Source organism: Pristiophorus japonicus, chromosome 5 (genome assembly GCF_044704955.1).
Source record: "Pristiophorus japonicus isolate sPriJap1 chromosome 5, sPriJap1.hap1, whole genome shotgun sequence".
Lineage (NCBI taxonomy): Eukaryota > Metazoa > Chordata > Chondrichthyes > Pristiophoridae > Pristiophorus > Pristiophorus japonicus.
Genome location: NC_091981.1, coordinates 26,733,624 through 26,754,822, shown reverse-complemented (window position 1 = coordinate 26,754,822; position 21,199 = coordinate 26,733,624). Strand labels below are relative to the sequence as shown.

At 43.3% G+C, this 21,199-nt stretch overlaps 1 protein-coding gene and 1 pseudogene across 1 annotated transcript in view; one reads left to right on the top strand and one right to left on the bottom strand.

The window, feature by feature from the left end:
• gmds (GDP-mannose 4,6-dehydratase) overlaps positions 1-21,199 on the bottom strand; it is a 785,829-nt gene that overhangs the window by 113,418 nt on the left and 651,212 nt on the right. The gene's annotated exons all lie outside the window — the stretch shown is intronic.
• On the top strand, positions 11,929-12,166 carry LOC139264903 (U2 spliceosomal RNA; annotated as a pseudogene).

The following is a 21,199-nucleotide window of genomic DNA, read 5'->3' as shown; positions in this document are numbered from 1 at the left end:
AGTGTCAATAATGGTGACTATGGAACTACCGGATTGTTGTAAAAAAACATCTGGTTAGGACATCTGGAATTTTTCGGTCAATATGTTTTAGAACGGAGGGAACAGGCCATAGTAGATTTAGTGATGAGTAATAAACCAGCACCTGCACTAATTTCTACTTATGTGGCTCAGTGTCAAATTCTTTTATCTCATAATACTCCTGTGAAGCACCTAGGGAAGTTTACTATGTTAAAGGCGCTATATAAATACAACTTGTTGTGTGACATTATGGGAACATCTGGCAAATACTGACCATAATATGACTGAATTTGATATTAGGTTTGAGGGGGAAAAGGAAAGTCACAAACTAAAATTTAGTTTAAGTAATGCAAACTTCAAAACAATGAGAAATGAATTGACTACATTAAACTGGGCTAAACTGTTAACGGCAAACCTATAGACAGTGGGAAGTATTCAAATAAGTACTTGATACAATACAAAACCATGGCTCCACTTTTGCGGTTAAGCAATCGTGGTCAACAAATGAGGCAAGATACATTATCAAGTTAAAAGAAAAGTCTTATACAAATGTATGAAAAGTGGAAATCCAGTGGACTGGGGACAGCCATAAAAAGCAACAAAGGCATACAAAGTAAATAATAAAGAGGTGCAAAAAGGAAATATGAAAAACAAATTGGCAGGGATATCAAAGCTAACAGCAAAAGTTTTTATAAATATATTGAGAAAGAGAGTGGTGAAGGGGAATACGAGATCATTAAAGACAGATGTAGGTGAAACTGTAAATGGTCAATAGGAAATGGCTGACTTGTTAAAGGAGTACTTTGTACCCATTTTCACAGTGGAGGAGGAAAAAATACCAGTGGTAAAAGGGAACATGAAAATAAGTCAAGAGAAGGAACTTGGTGGATTTAGTACAAGTTATAAAAATGGTAACGGCAAAAATACTGGGACTTAAGATAGACAAATCTCCAGAACCTGATGGTTTCCATCCCAAAGTATTAACAGAGATAGTTGAGAAAATTTCATTAGTCATAATTTTCCAAAAATTCCATCATTAAAGAATTGTGTGTTTGGATAGAAAAATTGCAAATGTCATTCCATTATTTAAGAAGGGAAGGAAAGGGGGAGAAACCAGGAGCCCGAAATTGATGGCTTTACTGCCCACTGCCACTAATATTCCTCTTGAAGTTGCAGCCAGTGCCACTTTCCATTTGGGCTGGAGCGGGCGGGATGGGAGAACAGCCGGGAACCGCCCGCTGACATCAGTGGACGGCCGAGTGGTGCAACTGAACTCCCGCCCGTTGAGATGCCATATTGATGCAGCGGGAGTCGGCGTCGGAACAGGGAAGGATCGCCGGCTGGAGGCTGTTCTATCCCGGATGGTGAGTATGAAGAGCTGAAAAAAATGGTTAGTAAACAGTTTTCACATTTTCTTTACAGCGACTTACCTGAAGATGTTCCAATGGTTTTTTTTTGATGATTTTACTTTTCAGCTCTTCGACCCTCCGTGGGCCCGACTCCACCCTTGGTGGCATTTGGGTGTCAAGCGCCTTTGCCACCGAAATTGGGAGCTCCCACCGGCTGCTGCCCAGATTGGCGGCGTATTTCCCTCTTTTGCCACCCACCGCCCTTTCAAGGACCTTTTTGACGAAAACCCCACTCAAAGTATCGTCAGGTACCTCGATGGCCATCCGCGATCCTTTGGGCAACACTTGGGCGGGCGGGGACCTGTATCACTCGTGAAATTTGGGTTGTGTGGGCTGGAACATTCAGCACCCAATCAATTTTACCCAGTCCCTGGTGGAACCTGTTGATGTGCTATTCTGTAATTCACAGAATACATCCACATATCCTGTTGTCACACATTTTGTATGAGAGCTTCATTTAGCCTGGGTCCCACATACAAATAAAGGGGACACCAGTAGATTCTCTGGATTTCCTGACCTTTGGACAAAATCCTGCCCAGTGTTACCTTTAATATCCAGATTAAATGGATAAAGTAAGATGTGTATGAAACGGAGCTCTTAAATGGACACTAGCTTTTATGTTGTTTTCTTTGATTTTATTTATGAAGTTTGAAGTATACATGGATCAGAACATGTATAAAATGTTTTTATTAATGAAAAGTCAGCTGAATCATTGTCTCCAACATCAATTGTCATCAACATCAATTTGCAAAGGAAGCATTTTCAGGAGAGCTCATGAAGATCCCTAAAGAAGAGTTTTGACAATTGATTCCTAGAAAAAAAAATCTCACTGCAGCTTTCAGAGCAACACGACATTTAATTTTAAGTTATAGAAGTGATAATTAATTAATGATGGAGGGTATATTTTCTGGTAAAAGATGGAAGTTTCTTGGTATCATGTGACGAGTGGTTCACCACTTGACCCCCCAAAGCCTCTCTACCACCTACAAGAAACAAGTCAGTACTGTGATTAAATACTCTCCACTTGCCTGGATGGGTGTAGCTCTAACAACACTCAAGGAGCTTGACACTATCCAGGACAAAGCAGTTTGCTTGATTGGCGCCCAATCCACTCCCTCCAGTACAGTGGCTACAGTGTGTACTATCTACAAGATGCACTGCAGCAACTCGCCATGACTTCTTCGGCAGCACCTCCCAAACCCACAACCTCCACCACCTAGAAGGACAAGAGCAGTAGGTGCATGGTAACACCATCACCTATAAATTACCCTCCGAGTTACACACCATGCTGACTTGGACATATATTGCAATTCCTTCATTGTTGTTGGGCCAAAAATCCTGGAACTCCCTACCTAATACCATTGTAGGAACACCTTCACCACATGGACTGCAGCGGTTCACGTAGAGGACGCAACACTATTTTCTCAGGGCAACCAGGATGGATAATAAATGCTACATTTGCCAGCATCGCCCACATTCCGAAAATGAGTAAGAAAAAGGTCATCTGATCTGAGAGATTCAAACAGGGAGTTGCAGGATAGATAGGCTCGCAGGCACCATTGGAGCAGGCCGGGGAGCGGAAGGAGCAACGTGGCAGCATACCACTCCAGGGAGCAGCACATGCTGGAGCAGGAGAGCAACGGCAGTGAAAAGGGACGTCATCAAGGTACAGGTCGCTGATTGGAGTGTGGGCAGGTACTGCAGGAGCGGTGAGGTCGGGGCGAAGAAGCGGTGAGAGACTGTAGAGGGACGTGATCGGGGCCCAGGAGAGGTGCGGGTTCGGGGCCCAGGAGAGGCGAGGGCCCAGGGGCAGCACGGGCCAGCTCACAATGCGATATGTGTGCGCACTAGGTCCGTGCAGCAGAGCAGGTCTCCAGTCATCTTGGTTAATCCTTGCTACTGAACCAAGACCTAGTTCTGTCAAGCCCGTGTGTTGGCTGATGTGCAACGGTCACCACAAGTTAAAAAAAATCCAAGCACAGGCATCTTCCACCCTTCAAGATTTAGTTCGGACCTGGAATTTTAGGTCCATCATTGAAACACCTGTGAGCTTTTTGACGTGGAAGCAAGTCATCCTCGGTTCGAGGGACTGCCTATGATGATGATGAGGCACCACTGACATCACACAGTCCAAAGAACTGAACCTTGATCCCACTGTTCAATGTGTAAACTCTTTTTACTCCATGTTCATTGCCAACCAGCTCAATGCTCAGCTCTTCCAAAATTCCCTTTTTGAATCCTTTCAATCTAGCTTCTGTCTTGCTCACATCACCAAGACTACCATATAATAGCCACTAAAGACATCCTATATGGCTATGCCAGTAGCACGTTATCCTTACTTGTCCTCCTCAACATCTCCAAGGTGTTCAGAACATTTGTCATCCTCCACTGCCTCTCCTCTGCAGCTTATCTTCCAGGGAACACCTTTGCTTGGCTCCACTTACCTATATCAAAACAACCAGCATGTCTGCAACAATGAATTTTCCTCGTCCCTACACGGTCACTCCAGTGTATTCCATGCTTCTGTCCTTAGTCCCTTCCCTTTCCTCATTTACATGCTGCTCCTCAGAGACATTATCCACAGGCAGTAATCAGTTTCTACAAATATGCTGACAATATGCAGCTTCACCTTGCCACCATCTCCTTGGATTTTGTAATCATATGTTTCATGAGTCTTAGCTAATATCACCTTGCAGAACTTTCCCCCACCAAAAACTCTGTATCCTTGATCAAAAGTTCATCCATCGCCCACAATGCTCGGTCAGGCGGAACCAGATAGTGTGAAACCTGGGTGTACTGTTTGACCTGGAGCTGAGTTTCAAATCCCATATCCTGTCCATCATGCTCACTCCACCTCGATAACTTTGCCTGGCTCTGCTCCTGCCTCACCAGCATCGTTGCTGGAGCCATTACCAACAATGTATTTATCTCGAGGCTCGAGTTACACCCTTCACAAGTTCCAACTTGTCAAAAACTGGCATTCTATCCTGCAATATTAACTTCACGTGGAAAAGAAAATCATGCATGGTGTTAAGTGAACTGCTGATTCGCGAGTACCCTTTTTTCACTTGACCATAAAAATTAAAATTTCCCCGAACCAGTTTAGAATCATTATTTAAATTCATAAATTACATTACAGCCTGGCAATTATTCCTAATTTTTAAAAATACTTATTATTTTCATTTTGTGTTATAGTTCGGTGTGTTCTTTGTCATCAAAATGTAATACCATTTAGACCGGAGAACTAGTGCAGTTATTACTGCACAACTATGGTATAATATATGCTGCTTAAGCAGGGGACACCAAAGTTGCAACTAGCCAGCCAAATCTTTCAGTACTTGGTCAGCATAGACTCTGAAGCGATCTCATCCATGATCCAGAAACTTTGGACATTGGCCAATCCCTGAAAATCCTTCAGCAAAACGATTAAAGTCTCTAAGCTGCTAAACTCTCCGTTCTCTACTCCCTAGACTCCAAACATAACATGGACGTAATCTGCCTTTAAGAGACACACATCAACACCCTTCCGACCAGCTGCCTTAACATAAAAGGTTCTGACCTTGTGAGTTAATCTCTGCAAAGCAAATATGACTGCACTACCTATGTTTGAGAAAATCTTGCTGGCATGGAATTACGCCCATTAAATTTGAATGTCTGTAATAATATGAAAGTCAGTCATGTCAGAGTGGCAAATGTGCCAAGCCTCTCAGCCAACCCTGGCCTATGCCAAATATTCTTCCTCAACTCCCAAACCCTGCATTCCAAGATGGAAAATTTAATAGCTGGCATACCACCTAGGACTACAGGGCTGGATTTCATGGCGGTGGGGCAGTAAAGTTTGCGCCTGGAAACAGTTTGCGCCTCACTCAGCAAAGTTCATCAGCTGGGCCCTGAGTGTGGGGCGGAGCACTAAGGGAGGCGTTACACATCTCTTTTAGGGCGCAAGGCCAGCTGAGCAACTGGAACTCCGTTGCTAAAGAGCCGGTCTCGGAGCACCCCGAGGAGGATTCTGTGACAACAAAAAAAAAAATTCGCACTTAAAAACACAATAAACATTCCCAATACCTTAAACACCCCACAATAAGCTACATCGCAAGAATAAAACTATACAAAACAATCAAACTTGCCTCATTCACCAATTCCACCACTCACCGCCGCTGGTACAGGTCTGGTTTTCCACACGGTCCCACCACGGTACGGCACAGGTTCAGCGCATAACAAATTTCAAAGCGCAGTCGAAACCGGTAACGTTGCACACCTGCTTGACACTCCCGGGCGGTGCTGCTCTGCACTCCCGCAAAACCGGCAACTAATTTCCCAGTGGGGCGCTCCGAGCTGGCCGCCCGCCCGGAAACCATTGCCGCCTCTCCAGGGCACGAACAGAGGCAGCGACATAGGGAAAATCCAGCCCACAAGGTCAGATAAAAATGGAGTTGACATTTTGGACTGGGCCTCGCAATGTGACCTTCACCTCATCCATGACATAAAACAACAGGGTACTTTTCATTCTGCCAGATGGAAGCAACACGACTCTCCTGATATCACTTGGTTAACCAGCACAGGCAACCATCCACTTCAATCAACTGTCAAGTTCTCGGTGCGTAAATATCTCATAAGTGCAGGAGGAAGCCATTCAGCCCCTCAAACCTGTTAGACCATTCAATTAGATCATGGCTGATCTATCACAATTCAATTTATCTGCTTTAGATCCATAACCCTTGATACATTTACCTAATACAAATCTGTCGATCTCAGTCTTGAAAATTTCAATTGACCCAGTATACCATGTTTTGGGGAAGATAATTCCAGATTTCCACTACCCTTTGATGTGCTTCCTAATTTCACTCCTAAATTCCCAAGCTCTAATTATAAGATTATGTCCCCTTGTTCTGCATTCCCCCACCAGAGGAAATAGTTTCTCTGTATCTATCCTGTTGAATTATTTAATCATTTAAAAAAATCTCAATTAGATCACTCCTCAATCTTCTAAACTCAAGGGAATACAAGCCAAGTTTATGCAACCAGTCCCCATAATTTAAACCTTTAAGCCCTGGTATCATTCTCGTGAATATGTACAGTACCTCCTTTAAGGCCAATATGCCCTTCCGCAGGGTGATGCCCAAAACTGAACACTGTACTCCAGATGGGGTTCTGACCAAGGCTCTACACAACTGAAACATAACTTCCTCCACTTTGTATTCCAGCCTTGTTGAGATAAAGGCCAACATTCCATTAGCCTTTTTGGTTACTTTTTGTACCTATGCACTAGTTTTTAATGATTTGTGCACATGGACCCATCAATCCCTTTGCTTCTCCACAGCTCCCAATCTTTCGCCATTATGAAAATATTCCGATGTGTTTTCCTTGGATCCAAGTGGATGACCACACACTTCCTCACCTTGAACTCCATCTACCAATTTTGCCCAGTTACTTAATCTGTCTATGTCCCTTTGTACCTTCCTGCTCCCAGCTACACAATTTATGGTGCCTCCTAAATCTGCAATCCTGGACATACAACTCTGTATTCCTTCATCCAAGTCATTGATATGCATGGTGAAAAGCTGAGGTTCCAGTACAGATCCCTGGGGAACACCACTTATCACATTCTGCCAATCAGAGTACATTCCATTTATCCCTACAATCAAACCATAACCTAAGGTTACCTACAATTTCATGCACTCGTTTTTGCTAACAATCTCTTGTGCGGACCCTTATCAAATGCTTTATGGAAGTCCATATAGACAACATCCATGGTTACTTCCCTGTTCACCTGGTTAGTGCCCTCCACAAAACACTCAACCGGATTAGTGATACTCTTCACAAATACATGCGTACTCTTTTTCATCAGCTCATACTTGTTCAAATGTTCAGCTGCTCTGTCCCCGATAATAGATTCCAATAATTTCTCTAAAACTGGTCTTAAACTGATAGGTCTGTAGTATCCTGGTTACTCCCTCGCTCCTGTCTTAAAAAGTGAAGTAACATCTGGAATTTTCTAGTCCAGGGACACAATTCCCAAATCTTGAACGCTTTGGAAAATTATGACAATCGCATCCTGCCAATTCCCTTTAATAATTTTAAATCTGAGATCGCTCGATTTTTACTAGTCAAGGGTATTAAGGGATATGGAGCCAAGGCAGATGGATGGATCAGCCATGATCTCATTGAATAGTGGAACAGGCTCGAGGGACTGATTGGCCTACTCCTGTTCCTATGTTATCCTTACTCTTCTGTCTCCTACGTCCAAACATTATCAACATAAATGCTTTTTTTGAAGATTTTACAGATCTTTCTTTCTTGCTTGGAAAAGAAGGGGTCAAAAGAATGTTGAGTGCAGGGCAAGATTCAGCATGAATTGTGGCAAGTGGAAAGCTACCACAGTTTGATTTGATATGGATCAGCATTTTTGTTGTCATCACTTCATGATAAATCATTTATTTATAGAAAATTTGAATGTAGGAAAATAGTTGTGATAATATATTGATATCATTAATACAATAATTCTGAGGAAAAAATCTTATGAAACTTCATTCAATTGTGCCTCTATGCTTAACTCCCTGAAGCGTACAATCAAAATTATTTTAAGCAATGTAAATAATGAGGCTCACCTGGTGCCATAGGGCAATGCCGTAGAAATTTATCATTACTTTAAAGAAAACAATACGTGGTTAGGCGATAGTTGACAATCCAAGCCACTGACACCTACAGCTACAAAAAAAGAGTTCAGAGAAAGGGTATCTGTGATGTCAGGGTACATGGTTTAGTAGTAAGTTACTGGCTGTGATGCATACAAATGTTATGTAGTTTCACTATTACATATGTGCAATGCGTCAATGTCAATACATCATCTGCGTCAATAGAAGTAGGTGGTGCATTTATAGATGTTTGATGTTACATCACAGTGACAGGCGAACAAAGGAGCAATAGTACAAAGAAACAAATTGGACAATTCGAGGTATTATAATTTTTGAACTGCACCGCAACTTTTCAGGTACTCTCATCTCACAAATACCTTAACTACGCCATACGCCCAGCATCAGCTTTTCCAGTTCCTGCACCTGAGCATATTTGATCAATTGGGCACAGTACACCGAGGAAAATCAGGTTGGAGGAAGCATATGTCTGATTTTTCTGACAGAAAATTGGACAGGCTCTCTTTTGGGCATGTGATCCTCCCCACCTGAGTTTCCTCTGTGGTGTCATTCCCGAGGCAATGCAATATGGCCAGGCGCAGGAAAAAGTGCCCTCCTATCTTAGCAATCCTTCAAAGGTTTTTTGGGCATTCCTTCCAGAAATGGCTGGGAAAATATTTCTGTTCCCACCCAAATAAGCTGAAACATCTGACATGTTATAGAAACATAGAAAATAGGTGCAGGAGTAGGCCATTCGGCCCTTCGAGCCTGCACCACCATTCAATATGATCATGGCTGATCATGCAACTTCAGTACCCCATTCCTGCTTTCTCTCCATAACCCTTGATCCCTTTAACCGTAAGGGCCACATCTAACTCTCTTTTGAATATATCGAACGAACTGGCCTCAACAACTTTGTGGTAGAGAATTTGACAGGTTCACAATTCTCTGAGTGAAGAAGTTTCTCCTCATCTTGGTCCTAAATGACTTACCCGTTATCCTTAGACTGACAGCTGTTGTGGTGACACCTAGATTACGTATATTATTGTTTTGTTGATATTTCATCATCATAGGCATCATAGACAGTCCCTCGAAACGAGGATGACTTGCTTCCACGGCAAAAAGTTCACAGGTGTTTCAATGAAGGACCTAATATTCCAGGTCACAAACTAAATTTTGAAGGGTGGAAGATGCCTGTGCGTGGATTTTTTGAATGTGTGGTTGCCGTTGCACACCAGCCACCACACAGGCTTGACAGAACTAGGTCTTGGTCCAGTAGCAAGGATTAACCAAGATGACTGGAGACCAGCTGTGCTGCACAGACATATGCGCGCACATATTGCAGCATGGGCTGGTCAGGGTTTTCAGACCGAATAGAGAGGGGTGTAAAAAAGGAGGGGGGGTGGGGGTCGCAGTATTAATTAAAGAAACAATTACAGCTGTGAGAAGGGAAAACATGTTAGAGGGGGTCATCAAATGAGGCCATATGGTTTGAATTGAAGATCAAAAAAGGGGTGATCACACTCCTGGGAGTGTACTATAGACCCCCAAACAGTCATAGGGAGACAGAACAAATATGTGGGCCAATTGCTGTGAAATTCAAAAACTACAGAGCTGCAATGGTGGGGGATTTCAACTACCGTTATATTAATTGGAGAAAAAGTAATGTAAATGGTACAGAGGGAGCGGAATTCCTAAAATGCATTCAGGAGAACTTCTTTAGCCAGTATGCAACAAGCCCAACAAGGGAGGGGGCAGTTCTGGACTTGGTTTTGGGGAATGAAGAAGGGCAGGTGGAAGGGGTATCAGCGGGAGAGCATTTAGGTGCTAGTGATCATAATTCAGTAAAATTTAGGGTAGTTATGAAAAAGGTGGACCAGGAATAAAGGTTCTCAATTAGGGTAAAGCAAATTTGCTGAGCTGAGATGGGATTTGGCCAAAGTGGACTGGAAACAGCTACTTGATGGTAAATCAGTGTCACAGCAGTGGGATGCATTCAAGGAGGAGATTCTGAGGGTACAGAGCAAGTATGTTCCCTTAAAAAATAACATTTACTGTTTCCAGCTGAACTGTCACGCTTGCTTTCCAAATTGTGAAGCTGGAATATCGGGTCTGTTATGTCTTGGAAAAGAGTCAGACTAGATACTGCAAGCTCAAAATAAGTGTGACCATAGTCCTTTATTACAGATCTCAGAGTGCCTCTCCAGCCTGTGAGGCCTCCTTATATACAGGTGCTCCCAAGGGATTGTGGGATCCCTTGGGCCTCCAGGGGATAAGCCCTCTGGTGGTTAGACATGGTATTTACAGGTTTACATACATAACAACACTACCCCGCCCTCCCCCCCCCAAAAGTCAATAGTGTAACTATTTACAATGTGAGTCGATCTGGGGCCTTCCTTTCCCTGGTTGATCGTCTCGGTACAATTGCTGGTGTTGGGCCTTCGCTGGGCTGCTGCGCAGTTGGGCTTGCTGGACTGCTCGGGGTGGTGAGTCTTGCTGGGCTGCTGCAGGTGATGGGTCCTGCTTCGTGGTCAACCGCTGGGTCGGTTGTGTGTGTGTGTGTGTTGGAGGGTCGAAAAAGGTAGAGTCTATTTTGGGTTGTTCTGGATAGTCCGTAAATCTGAGTTTGGTTTGGTCCAAGTGTTTTCTGCAGGCGAGTCCATTTGCGAGTTTGACCACAAGCACCCTACTCCCCTCTTTGGCCAAAACAGTGCCAGCAATCCACTTGGGACCTTGTCCATAGTTCAACACAAATACAGGATCATTTACTTCAATTTCGCATGACACATTTGCGCGATCATGATATGTATTCTGTTGAAGCCGCCTGCTCTCTACCTGTTCGTGTAGATCAGGGTGGACTAACGAGAGCCTTGACTTAAGTGCCCTTTTCATGAGCAGTTCAGCGGGAGGGACTCCAGTGAGCGGGTGGGGTCTTGTGCGGTAACTAAGCAGGACTGGGATAAGCGAGTCTGCAGTGAGCCTTCAGTTACTCTTTTCAAGCTCTGCTTGATTATTTGAACTGCTCGCTCTGCCTGACCGTTGGATGCTGGCTTAAATGGGGCAGACATGACATGTTTGACCCCATTGTGGGTCATGAATTCCTTGAATTCGGCACTGGTAAAGCACGGCCCATTGTCACTTACAAGGACATCAGGCAGGCTGTGCGTGGCAAACATGGCCCGTAGGCTTTCAATGGTGGCAGCAGACGTGCTTGCCGACATTATCACACATTCATTCCACATGGAGTACGCATCTACAACCACTAAAAACATTTTTCCCAAAATGAACCCGAGATCACGGTTTGGAGGGCCAAGACCATAAACTTAGTGGTGCCTCCCTAGGTACATTGCTTAACTGGGAACATGTATTACATTTGTGCATACAGGATTCTAAGTCTGCATCGATACCGGGCCACCACACATGGGATCTGGCTATCGCTTTCATCATTACAATGCCTGGGTGGGTACTGTGGAGATCACTAATAAAAGTGTCCCTGCCCTTTTTTGGCACAACTACCCGATTACCCCATAGGAGGCAGTCTGCCGTATAGACATTTCATCTTTGCGCTGCTGGTACGGCTTTATTTATTCCTGCATCTCTAACGGGACACTAGACCAACTGCCGTGGAGCACACAGTTTTTTTTTTTACTAAGGACAGTAAGGGGTCCTGGCTCATTCAGGTTCTGATCTGTCGGGCAGTAACAGGTGATTGCTCACTCTCGAATGCTTCCATTACCATAACTAAATCTGCAGGCTGTGCCATCTCCACCCTGGTGGTGGGCAATGATAGCCTACTAACAGCATTGGCACAGTTTTATGTGCCTGGTCTGTGGCAGATGGCGTAGTTGTATGCCAATGTGAGCGCCCATCTCGCTTCTCGGCCTTTTGGCTAAGATCATGCGTAACTGACCTGACAGGGGAGTAACCATGACCCCAAAGTGGTTCTCCCTGGATCAGGAAGGTGGTTCTCCTATGCATTTTGGAAATAGGAGGTGGGTGGGGTGGATTGACCCATCCACCTCCACGGAGGTGTGTGGGGGGCCTGACCCATCCACCTCCATGGCACGAACCTGGTATTGCAGTACTTCCAGGAACGGTGTAGTGGCTCTCGGCCTTTTGGCTAAGAGCATTGGCGCAGAGTGATCCTTGATGTGTGCAAGGTGACCTCTGGCGTTTGTGATTTGACAAAGAATTGGAAAGATTGGCAACCGGGGAAGAAAAAAAAAAAATGTGAGCGCCCATCTCTGGATGCGGGCCGATGCATTCGTATTTATCCCCTTATTTTCAGAAGAGAGAGATATAAGCGGCTTATGGTCGGTTTCCAATTCAAATTTGAGCCCGAACAGATATTGATGCATTTTCTTTACCCTGTAAACACACGCTAATCTTTCTTTTTCGATCATACTGTAGGCCCTCTCGGCCTTAGACAGACTTCTGGATGCATAAACAACCGGTTGCAATTTCACAAATTCATTAGCTTGCTGCAATACACACCCGACCCCATATGACGACGCATCACATGCTAGTACCAAACGTTTACATGAATCGTACAACACAAGCAATTTGTTTGAACATAGCAGCTTCCTAGCTTTCTCAAAGGCATTTTCTTGACTTTTACCCCATACCCATTCATCTCCTTTACACAGTAAAGAGTGCAGGGGATCTAACACTGTGCTAAGACCCGGTAAGAAGTTACCAAAATAGTTCAGGAGTCCTAGAAACGACCGCAGTTCCATCACGTTCTGTGGTCTTGCTGCGTTTTTGATTGCCCCAGTCTTCGAATCGGTGGGCCTGATGCCGTCCGCCGCAATTTTTCTCCCCAGGAACTCCACTTCAGGCGCCAGGAAAATGCTCTTCGAGCGTTTTAGCCTGAGCCCCACTCGATTAAGCCGACGAAGAACCTCCTCCAGGTTCTGCAGGTGCTCAATGGTGTCCCGACCTGTAACCAAGATGTTATCCTGGAAGACCACGGTGCGCGGGACCGACTTCAGCAAGCTTTCCATGTTCCTCTGGAATATCGTCGCGGCCGATCGAATCCCAAACGGGCATCTGTTGTAAATGAAGAGACCTTGTGCATGTTGATGCAGGTGAAGCCTTTCGAAGATTCCTCCAGCTCCTGCGTCATGTAGGCCGAGGTCAAGTCCAGCTTCATGAACATTTTCCCTCCCGCCAGCGTCGCAAATAGGTCGTCTGCCTTTGGTAGCGGGTAATGACCCTGCAGCGAGAAACGATTGATAGTTACTTTGTAATCACCACAGATTCTGACGGTGCCATCTCCCTTGAGGACTGCAACAATCAGACTGGCCCACTCATTGAATTCGATCAGCGAAATGATGCCCTCTCGTTGCAGCCTGTCCAGCTCGATCTCCACCCTCTCTCTCATCATGTAAGGTACTGCTCTCGCCTTGTGATGGATGGGTCACGTCACCGGAACCAAATGGATCTGCACTTTTGTTCCTTGGAACTGCCTGATGCCTGGTTCGAACAGCGAGGGGAACTTGCTTAGGACCTGGGCACATGAGGTGTCGTCGACGGACGAAAGTGCTTGGACGTCGTCCCAATTCCAGCATATCTTTTCCCAGCCAGCACCTGCCGAACAGCGTGGGGCCATCGCCCGGTACCACCCAGAGTGGTAAATCGTGCACCGCTCCATCGTAGGAGGCCTTTACGGTAGCACTGCCAATTATGGGGAATCAGTTCCTTTGTGTACGTTCTAAGTTTGGTACGAATGGGAGTCAGGACTGGCCTTGAAGCCTTGTTGCACCACAACTTATCGAAAGTCTTTCTGCTCATTATGGACTGGCTTACGCCCGTGTCCAGCTCCATGGACACCGGGAGTCCATTTAATTCAACCTTCAGCATTATCGGGGGACACTTTGTGGTAAATGTGTGCCCCCTAGGTCTGAGGCTCTGGTTCATCATGATCCACCGTGGATCTGTCCTCCTCTGCAACATGGTGTTTGCAGGATTAGCAGGGTTTGCAGCTCGCCTGCACATATGTTGGAGGTGTCCCGTTGTTCCACAGCCCTTGCAAACGTATCCTTTGAAGCGGCATGAATGGAATCGATGATCACCCCCGCAGCGCCAACAAGGTGTTAATTGCCTTGTATTCACCACCCTTGATGGCGGACTCTGAGTCATCTGCCGACGTGCAGCTACAGGCGTCTAAGTCCTGCCATGTACATTTCGATTCAAAAACAACGGTACTTTGTTTACACTACTTGCAGCAGCACTAGTGTGCTGGGAAATTTGTTTGGTATTGTCACTGGTGGAGATAAATACCTGGGCTATCGCTATGCCTTTCTTCAAGGTTGGGGTCTCTACAGTCAAAAGTTTGCTAAGTATTACTGCATGGCCAATGCCAAGTGCAAAGAAGTCCTTCAGCATATGCTCCAAGTGTCCTTCAAATTCGCAATGTCCTGCAAAGCGCTTTAGCTCGGCAACGTAGCTCGCCACTTCCTGGCCTTCAGACCTCTTGTACGTGTAGAACCGATACCTCGCCATCAGAACTCTTTCCTTCGGGTTTAGGTGCTCCCGGACCAGTGTGCACAACTCACCGTACGACTTGTCTGCGAGTTTTGCTGGAGCGAGCAGGTTTTTCACGAGGCCATACGCTGATGCCCCGCAAACGGTGAGGAGGATCGCTCTTCGTTTGGCAGCATTCCCTTCTCCTTCCAGCTCGTTGGCCATGAAGTATTGGTCAAGTCTCTCCTCAAAGGTTTCCCAATGATGCCCTCCACATTGCAACCGTGACTGCATTCCAAAAGTACTTTGAGACGTCCAGTAGCCGTGAATGGTGCTATATAAATCCAAGTCTTTCTTTTTGTGTCAAAAGAGAGTTCTGCTTAAATAAGCATGTTTAAATTCAGGACTTTTATTCAGAAGATCTCTGACAACTCATTTTGCTGATTGCTTTGAGTTCTCTTTCAAGTACACATAAATCAAAACTGTCATAATCATTTAGAATACATTATAAAATATAAGTGAAAAAGAAACAATAGCAAAATTTCAACATTCAAAGTATCATTTGTTACACACAGAACATGGCATTTTTGCAAAATAAATATAGTAACATTCTTGGTTCTTTCACCAAAACTATCTCCGAAAAGATGAGTTCACACTTTATTATGTATTGTACACAATAAAAAATTCTGGCTCTGTCATTGTTCTTAAAATTAATTGCCCTTGTGGAGCAGGGGACGGGGCTTATAAACAGCATACTCTGTAAGTAATTAGTGTTTCTGTCAATCATAAAAATAGTTGTAGGCACAGAATTACACTGGGAGTTGCATTGCACAATCTTGTTGAGTGGCTTAGTTGATAGTGATTGCTCTGGCCATGAGCATGAACTCAAGCCTCAAACATCCCAACAGAAAAAATTGCCAGAGGCAATTGCATAGGTAAGTTTAATAATTTTCTTCTAAATGTTGTCTTTAATATGCTATAAACCTTATTTCCAGTACTAAATCCACAGCTTTGTGGAGAAAGTAAGAATTTTCAAAAAAATATTGAATGATTTCATTGGTTCCACCTTTTTATTGCTAATGTTTGCTGACTAATTACAACTGATTTCTTTCAGACATCTTTAGCAGTGTTTGACTGGAAGTTGATTATCATGTTCCCTACACGTTCAGTTACGATCCGTTATCGCATTCTGGGTATGAAATTTGAGTCAATAGATGAAAGTGTGACATGCACTTTTAGGTGCAAGTCCTCAAGGTGTAATGTCAGAAGTGTGACAGTCATAGGTGCATGCAACTCACAATTTAATATATATTTTAGATTAAATATAAAATAATATTGGGGTGCATGTAAATATATATATATGCACTTGTGCACAGCTTACTCTATAATTTATGCTTATTGACATGAGCAGTACATGGAAAAAGTGAAACACTTATATTCCCCACTATTTGCACAATCACTCACCTTAAGAAGCACCTATTCCACACACAAAAAGAGAGATGTACAAACTTAGTGTGTGTGTTGGATGATATTACATCCGATTTGATTGTTCTCAATTCCCTTCTGATATTATAAAGATTATGTGGTTTGATGCCCCAGAATTTGGAAAGCAGGTGGACCCTGCTAAAGTGGAGGCAGTAAATGGCAACAAAGCAAAAATAGTTCTCACAGGAACAGTCGCCACTTACTGTAACATTTGGTATTTTCATTCAGTCTCTGGTCATTTTAGATTTCATTCTAGTGCTTTTCAGTTTCCTTTATTAACTTGACATTTGATTTAGACACTTCTCTTGTTGTAGGGAACACATAGTAGGCCATATTCAGAAAAGCAAAGGATGTGTGCCAGGTGGTAGAGCTAGAGAAGATTGCAATGGTAAGGTGAACTGAGGCTATGGAGGGATTTGAAGAGCAGGATGAGGAGTTTTTTTAATTAGTGTACTTGGGGACAGGGTCACAGAATTCTGGATGAGTTGCAGTTTGTGTAGGGTGGATCTGGGGAGGCTAACAATAAGAGCGTTGGCAAAATTGAGAATTGAGATTTGAGATAACAAAACCGTCGATAAAGGTGTCAGCACTGATGGTAGTGAGTTACGAGTGGAGCTGGGAAATATTCTGGAGATGGAAGTAAGCGGGCTTGGCAACTGGACCACTACATTTTTCTCTTAGTATTTATGCAATATATTTATATTAGTTTATTATTTCTGCACTCTTTGGGGTGGTTATTTGGTCTGTTGCTGCCTCTGCTTGTGCCCCGGAGGGGCGGTAATGGCAATGGTAATGATTTCTGGGCGGGTGGCCAGCTTTCAGCGACCCGCTGGGACATTTGGTGCCGGTTTTGCATGCGCGGAGCAGTACCGCCCGGGAGAGTCGAGCCGGTGTGCAACACCCACGGCTGCAACACCATCCTGAAATTTGGCTGCAGCAGGGCTGTAGCACGCCCTGGTGGGACCATCTGGGAAAGTGGGCGGTCTGAGGTGTTTGGGTGGCGGTGAGAGAAGGAATGAATACCTGAGGCAAGTGTGATGTTTTTTTTAAAATTTTTTGCGATTTATGTTTATGTGGGGTGAGCAAGGTATTGGGAATGCTTTTTTTTTGTTTTTTTGCTGATTTTTTTTTCACAGGGAAGCCTCTCTTAGGGTCCTCTGAGGCCGGCTCTTTTGCTTGGATTTTCAGTTGCTCAGCCGGCCTAGCACCCTAAGAGAGGTGTGGAACACCTCCACTGGTGCTCTTTCCACACTCAGGGCCCAGCTGATGAATTTTGTGGCTGTAGACGCAAATCTTTTCCGGCGCAAAATTTACCGCCCTGCCACCATTAGCGCCCTAGTTAGCACCCAACCAAATTTCCACCTCATTATGTCTAATGGTGGAAAAATATTGGAGTAAGAATTCCTTTGGTTGCTATGTGTAGTGACATTGTAAATGTGTTTGTGAAGTGTTCATGGGTTCAGTATTTCCTCAGAAATTGTAATCCCATTCTAATTGTCACAAATGTATTTATGATTTAGCTATGAATAGCAACCAAAGAGATACTGACACCAGTGTTACTAATAAAGCTTTAGTCTTTGTAATCATATTTCAGAAGATCAAATCACGCTCCAGATCACTTGTATCACTGGCAAATTAAAAACAATCACAGCATGGCTCCACTGTATAACAATCTCTATTTCAGAAAGCCTTCCAGACATTTTAGCTAACTTAAAATGAGTATAAACAACTCAGTAAAAACTACAAAGACTTATACATGTATTACAGTCTTCTTACTTGCCAAGAATGGATTAGTTTCAACATGTAGCTTGTACGACTCAAAAGAAGTTTTTATCCCCCCACATACGTAATGTAAATATAAAGATATTTACCAACTCATGTTCAGCCTTAAATCACACATTAGGAAAATTCATCTGAATCAGAGCATAACAGCAAAGTTTCATTTTGTCATGAAAGATAGAGGACCACCAAGAGAAAAACTGTTTGTAAGAGAATAAAACAAGGGTATTTTCTCCACCAAAGGCCTATATTCATTGGAGTTTAGAAGAATGAGAGGTGATCTTATTGAAACTTATAAGATTCTGAGGGGGCTTGACAGAGTAGATGCAGCGAGGATGCTTCCCCTCATGGGGGAATCTAGTACTAGGGGGCATAGTTTCAGAATAAGGGGTCGCCCATTTAAAACGGAAATGAGGAGGAATTTCTTCTCTCAGAGGGTCGTGAATCTTTGGAATTCTCTACCCCAGAGAGCTGTGAAGGCTGGGTCATTGAATATATTTAAGGTGGAGATAAACAGATTTTTGAACGATAAGGGAATCAAGGGTTATGGGGAGCGGGCAGGGAAGTGGAGTTGAGTCCAAGATCAGATCAGCCATGATCTTATTGAAATGCGCAGCAGAATCCAGGGGCTAAATGGCCTACTCCTGCTCCTATTTCTTATGTTCTTAAAGGAACATGATGGAATTGGTTCAAGATAATCAGGTTTTAAATTATTTTGTACGTATCTGTTAACTTGATCGATCTATACTCCAAAGAATATCCTACCTTCTAACCAATAAAGTTTAATATTAAAAATCCCCCATTACATCTCTTTCATCAGACATAAGAATTAGAACATAAGAATTAGGAACAGGAGTAGGCCATCTAGCCCCTCGAGCCTGCTCCGCCAATTCACTTGTGAACGGAAAGGCAAGAAGACATTCTGTTCAGAGGTCTTGGTGACTGCTGCGTTAGAAGTCACCTCTGAGGGATGCAAAATTCGCCCTTCAACATCCCATTCTGCCACACTTCAACTGAGTAAATGCCTCCCCATACATCAGGCAACCTCTCTTCCCCATGGCAGCTTCAAAAATAACCTTGCGTCACCAAGTTGGGAAATGCAGGTGTGAACTCATCCTCTGCCAATCTATGGCACAGTGCCTGCTGAAGAAAGAGTTCTAAAAAATCAAAAAGGTAAGGAGCTTTAGATAAAGAACCACACTAGATCATCCAGTATTGCTGGTAAAACATAACTGGCTGCTGTCATGAACCACAGAGGGTCACAGGTTAAGAGAAAAGCAAATATGAAACGAGTAGAAACAATACTATTCTGTCCTGAGGCTAATCTACTAAATTTAACATCAACAGTGATTTGGGGGCATTAGGAGTTCAACTGTGTGCTTACATGTACAATGAGGACATCAAAGAAACATGTTGCGCAGACCTGTCTGCCCATGTTGCAGGCGGGATTAAACCACACAGTTTGATAGAAATAATGGCAAATACCCAGTGCACTAAGGAATGTTTAGTATTTGAGCAGTATTGGTGACTTCTTATGCCACAAGTAACCAGCACAAAAAGGCTATACAGGTATATCTTCAATTAACATCTTCAGCATGCTAATAAGACAGCGTAGCTATTTTAATATGAAATAGCTTTTGTGTACAAAATTGATAGATCCAATGCACAAAGTAAACAGAACTATTTTGGCCATTAATCAAAGTGATGGCAGAAAGTACTTGCTGTTCCTATTGAAAACAAAGGTGTGCAAGTAATTTTACCTTTGGGCAAGAAGCAGTTCTGCTGTCCTCACACACACCCATTATGTGTCTATGGGAGCGCAAAAAGCAATGTGTTCTGTCTGGGAATCATGCAGAATTGCAATGATTTTATATAATAAATAGTTTTAAGTAAGCTAGTTAGTGTCAAGTGGTCATATTTTTATAATCACTGCATTGAAGTGTGTCCCACCATTAATGGTGTCAGACCAATTAAGGCTGTGCATCATAATAATTAGACTGCAAATGACCAATAAAAGCAGTTTTATACTGGTGCTGGTTTAGTTTGAGTCACAGGAGAAGACTGTCCATACACTAGTCCCCACCGTTTACATTGCTAAAATAGGCTCCCTTTATCTCAGTGGCAATATCGCAGACCCATGAAAATCTAGGGCGACAATTCCGTCATCAGGATAATGAAGCCAATTGTTGAATTGTGAAAGTTGTGAGCCAACAGATGGGAGCCACTTGCTCATGACTGAAACTAAACAAGTACCAGTGTAAAAGCATGTAAAATGACAATGAACTACTTTCTACCTATCAAGCAAAGATTTTGGAGTACAGACACTAAAACTTTTAACATTGGCTTTACTGATGCACTGTTTTCTTTGGTCAGCTATCAACATACATTTAAGTGCAATTGCACGATTGCTGTGTTGTGAGATGTAAGTCGCTAATAGTCTAATAGCTGCTGTCCAGTCATGCACAAGGGGAGATGTACTATCCACCTGTATTTAAAAATAATCAAAATATTTGGAGTTAAAACATTTAACTGAGGTTTACTCAGGTTGAATTTTTTTTGAAGTTGACAAGCAGAGGCGCCCTGGGGAACTCCAGAGTTGATGAGAGATTCACTATACACTGATGGAATGAGTCGAAAGGAAACTAGGTCTCCATGTCTAAAATTCTGGTGCAAAATATATACAATGGAACACAGCCTCACAAGACGTTCCTTTACACAATGAGATGCTACGTTTTGAAACCCCCTCTTTTTCTCAACAGTGACAACAGACCTTTTCCTAGAACTGATTGAACAACTCTTGGAAATTCAAAGAAATCTGCTGCCTTGCTCATACTCAAAGTATTTTCCCCAAAGTAAAAACAAACTTGAGACTTAACTTTTTAAACCTGTGAATGAATAGCAATAAAGAGCCTCACTGTGCACTGTACTGGGGAATTGAGTGCAGGGAGTTCAACTGAAGGACTCGACCTAACGGTCTCATCTTTCAATCCAACTAACTATACTCAATTGCCTAGTATAGAACATGGTTAAAAAAAAATTATTGCTTAAATATATGGCTGTCTTGCACTCATGATTAGTAATTGGATTCAAACACAATGCTTCTTAAAGAGAATAAATCTGAGAAAGTGTGTGTGTGTGTGTGTGTGTGTGTGTGTGTGTGTGTGTGTGTGTGTGTAGCGTTTTGCCTTTACTTCTGAACAACCTATTCTTGATCTGTATGACACTACAAGGATTCGCTTCATGTGAATTGCATGCAAATAAAACAAAATCAAAAACAAATATTAACAGCAAGCTAACACACATCATGTCAAAGTCAAACAATATCATAATGACCAGGATGTTGTATTAAGACTACTTGTGTCAATGCAATGCAAAAGGCTACAGGTTGGATTACATGAACTGCATCACATT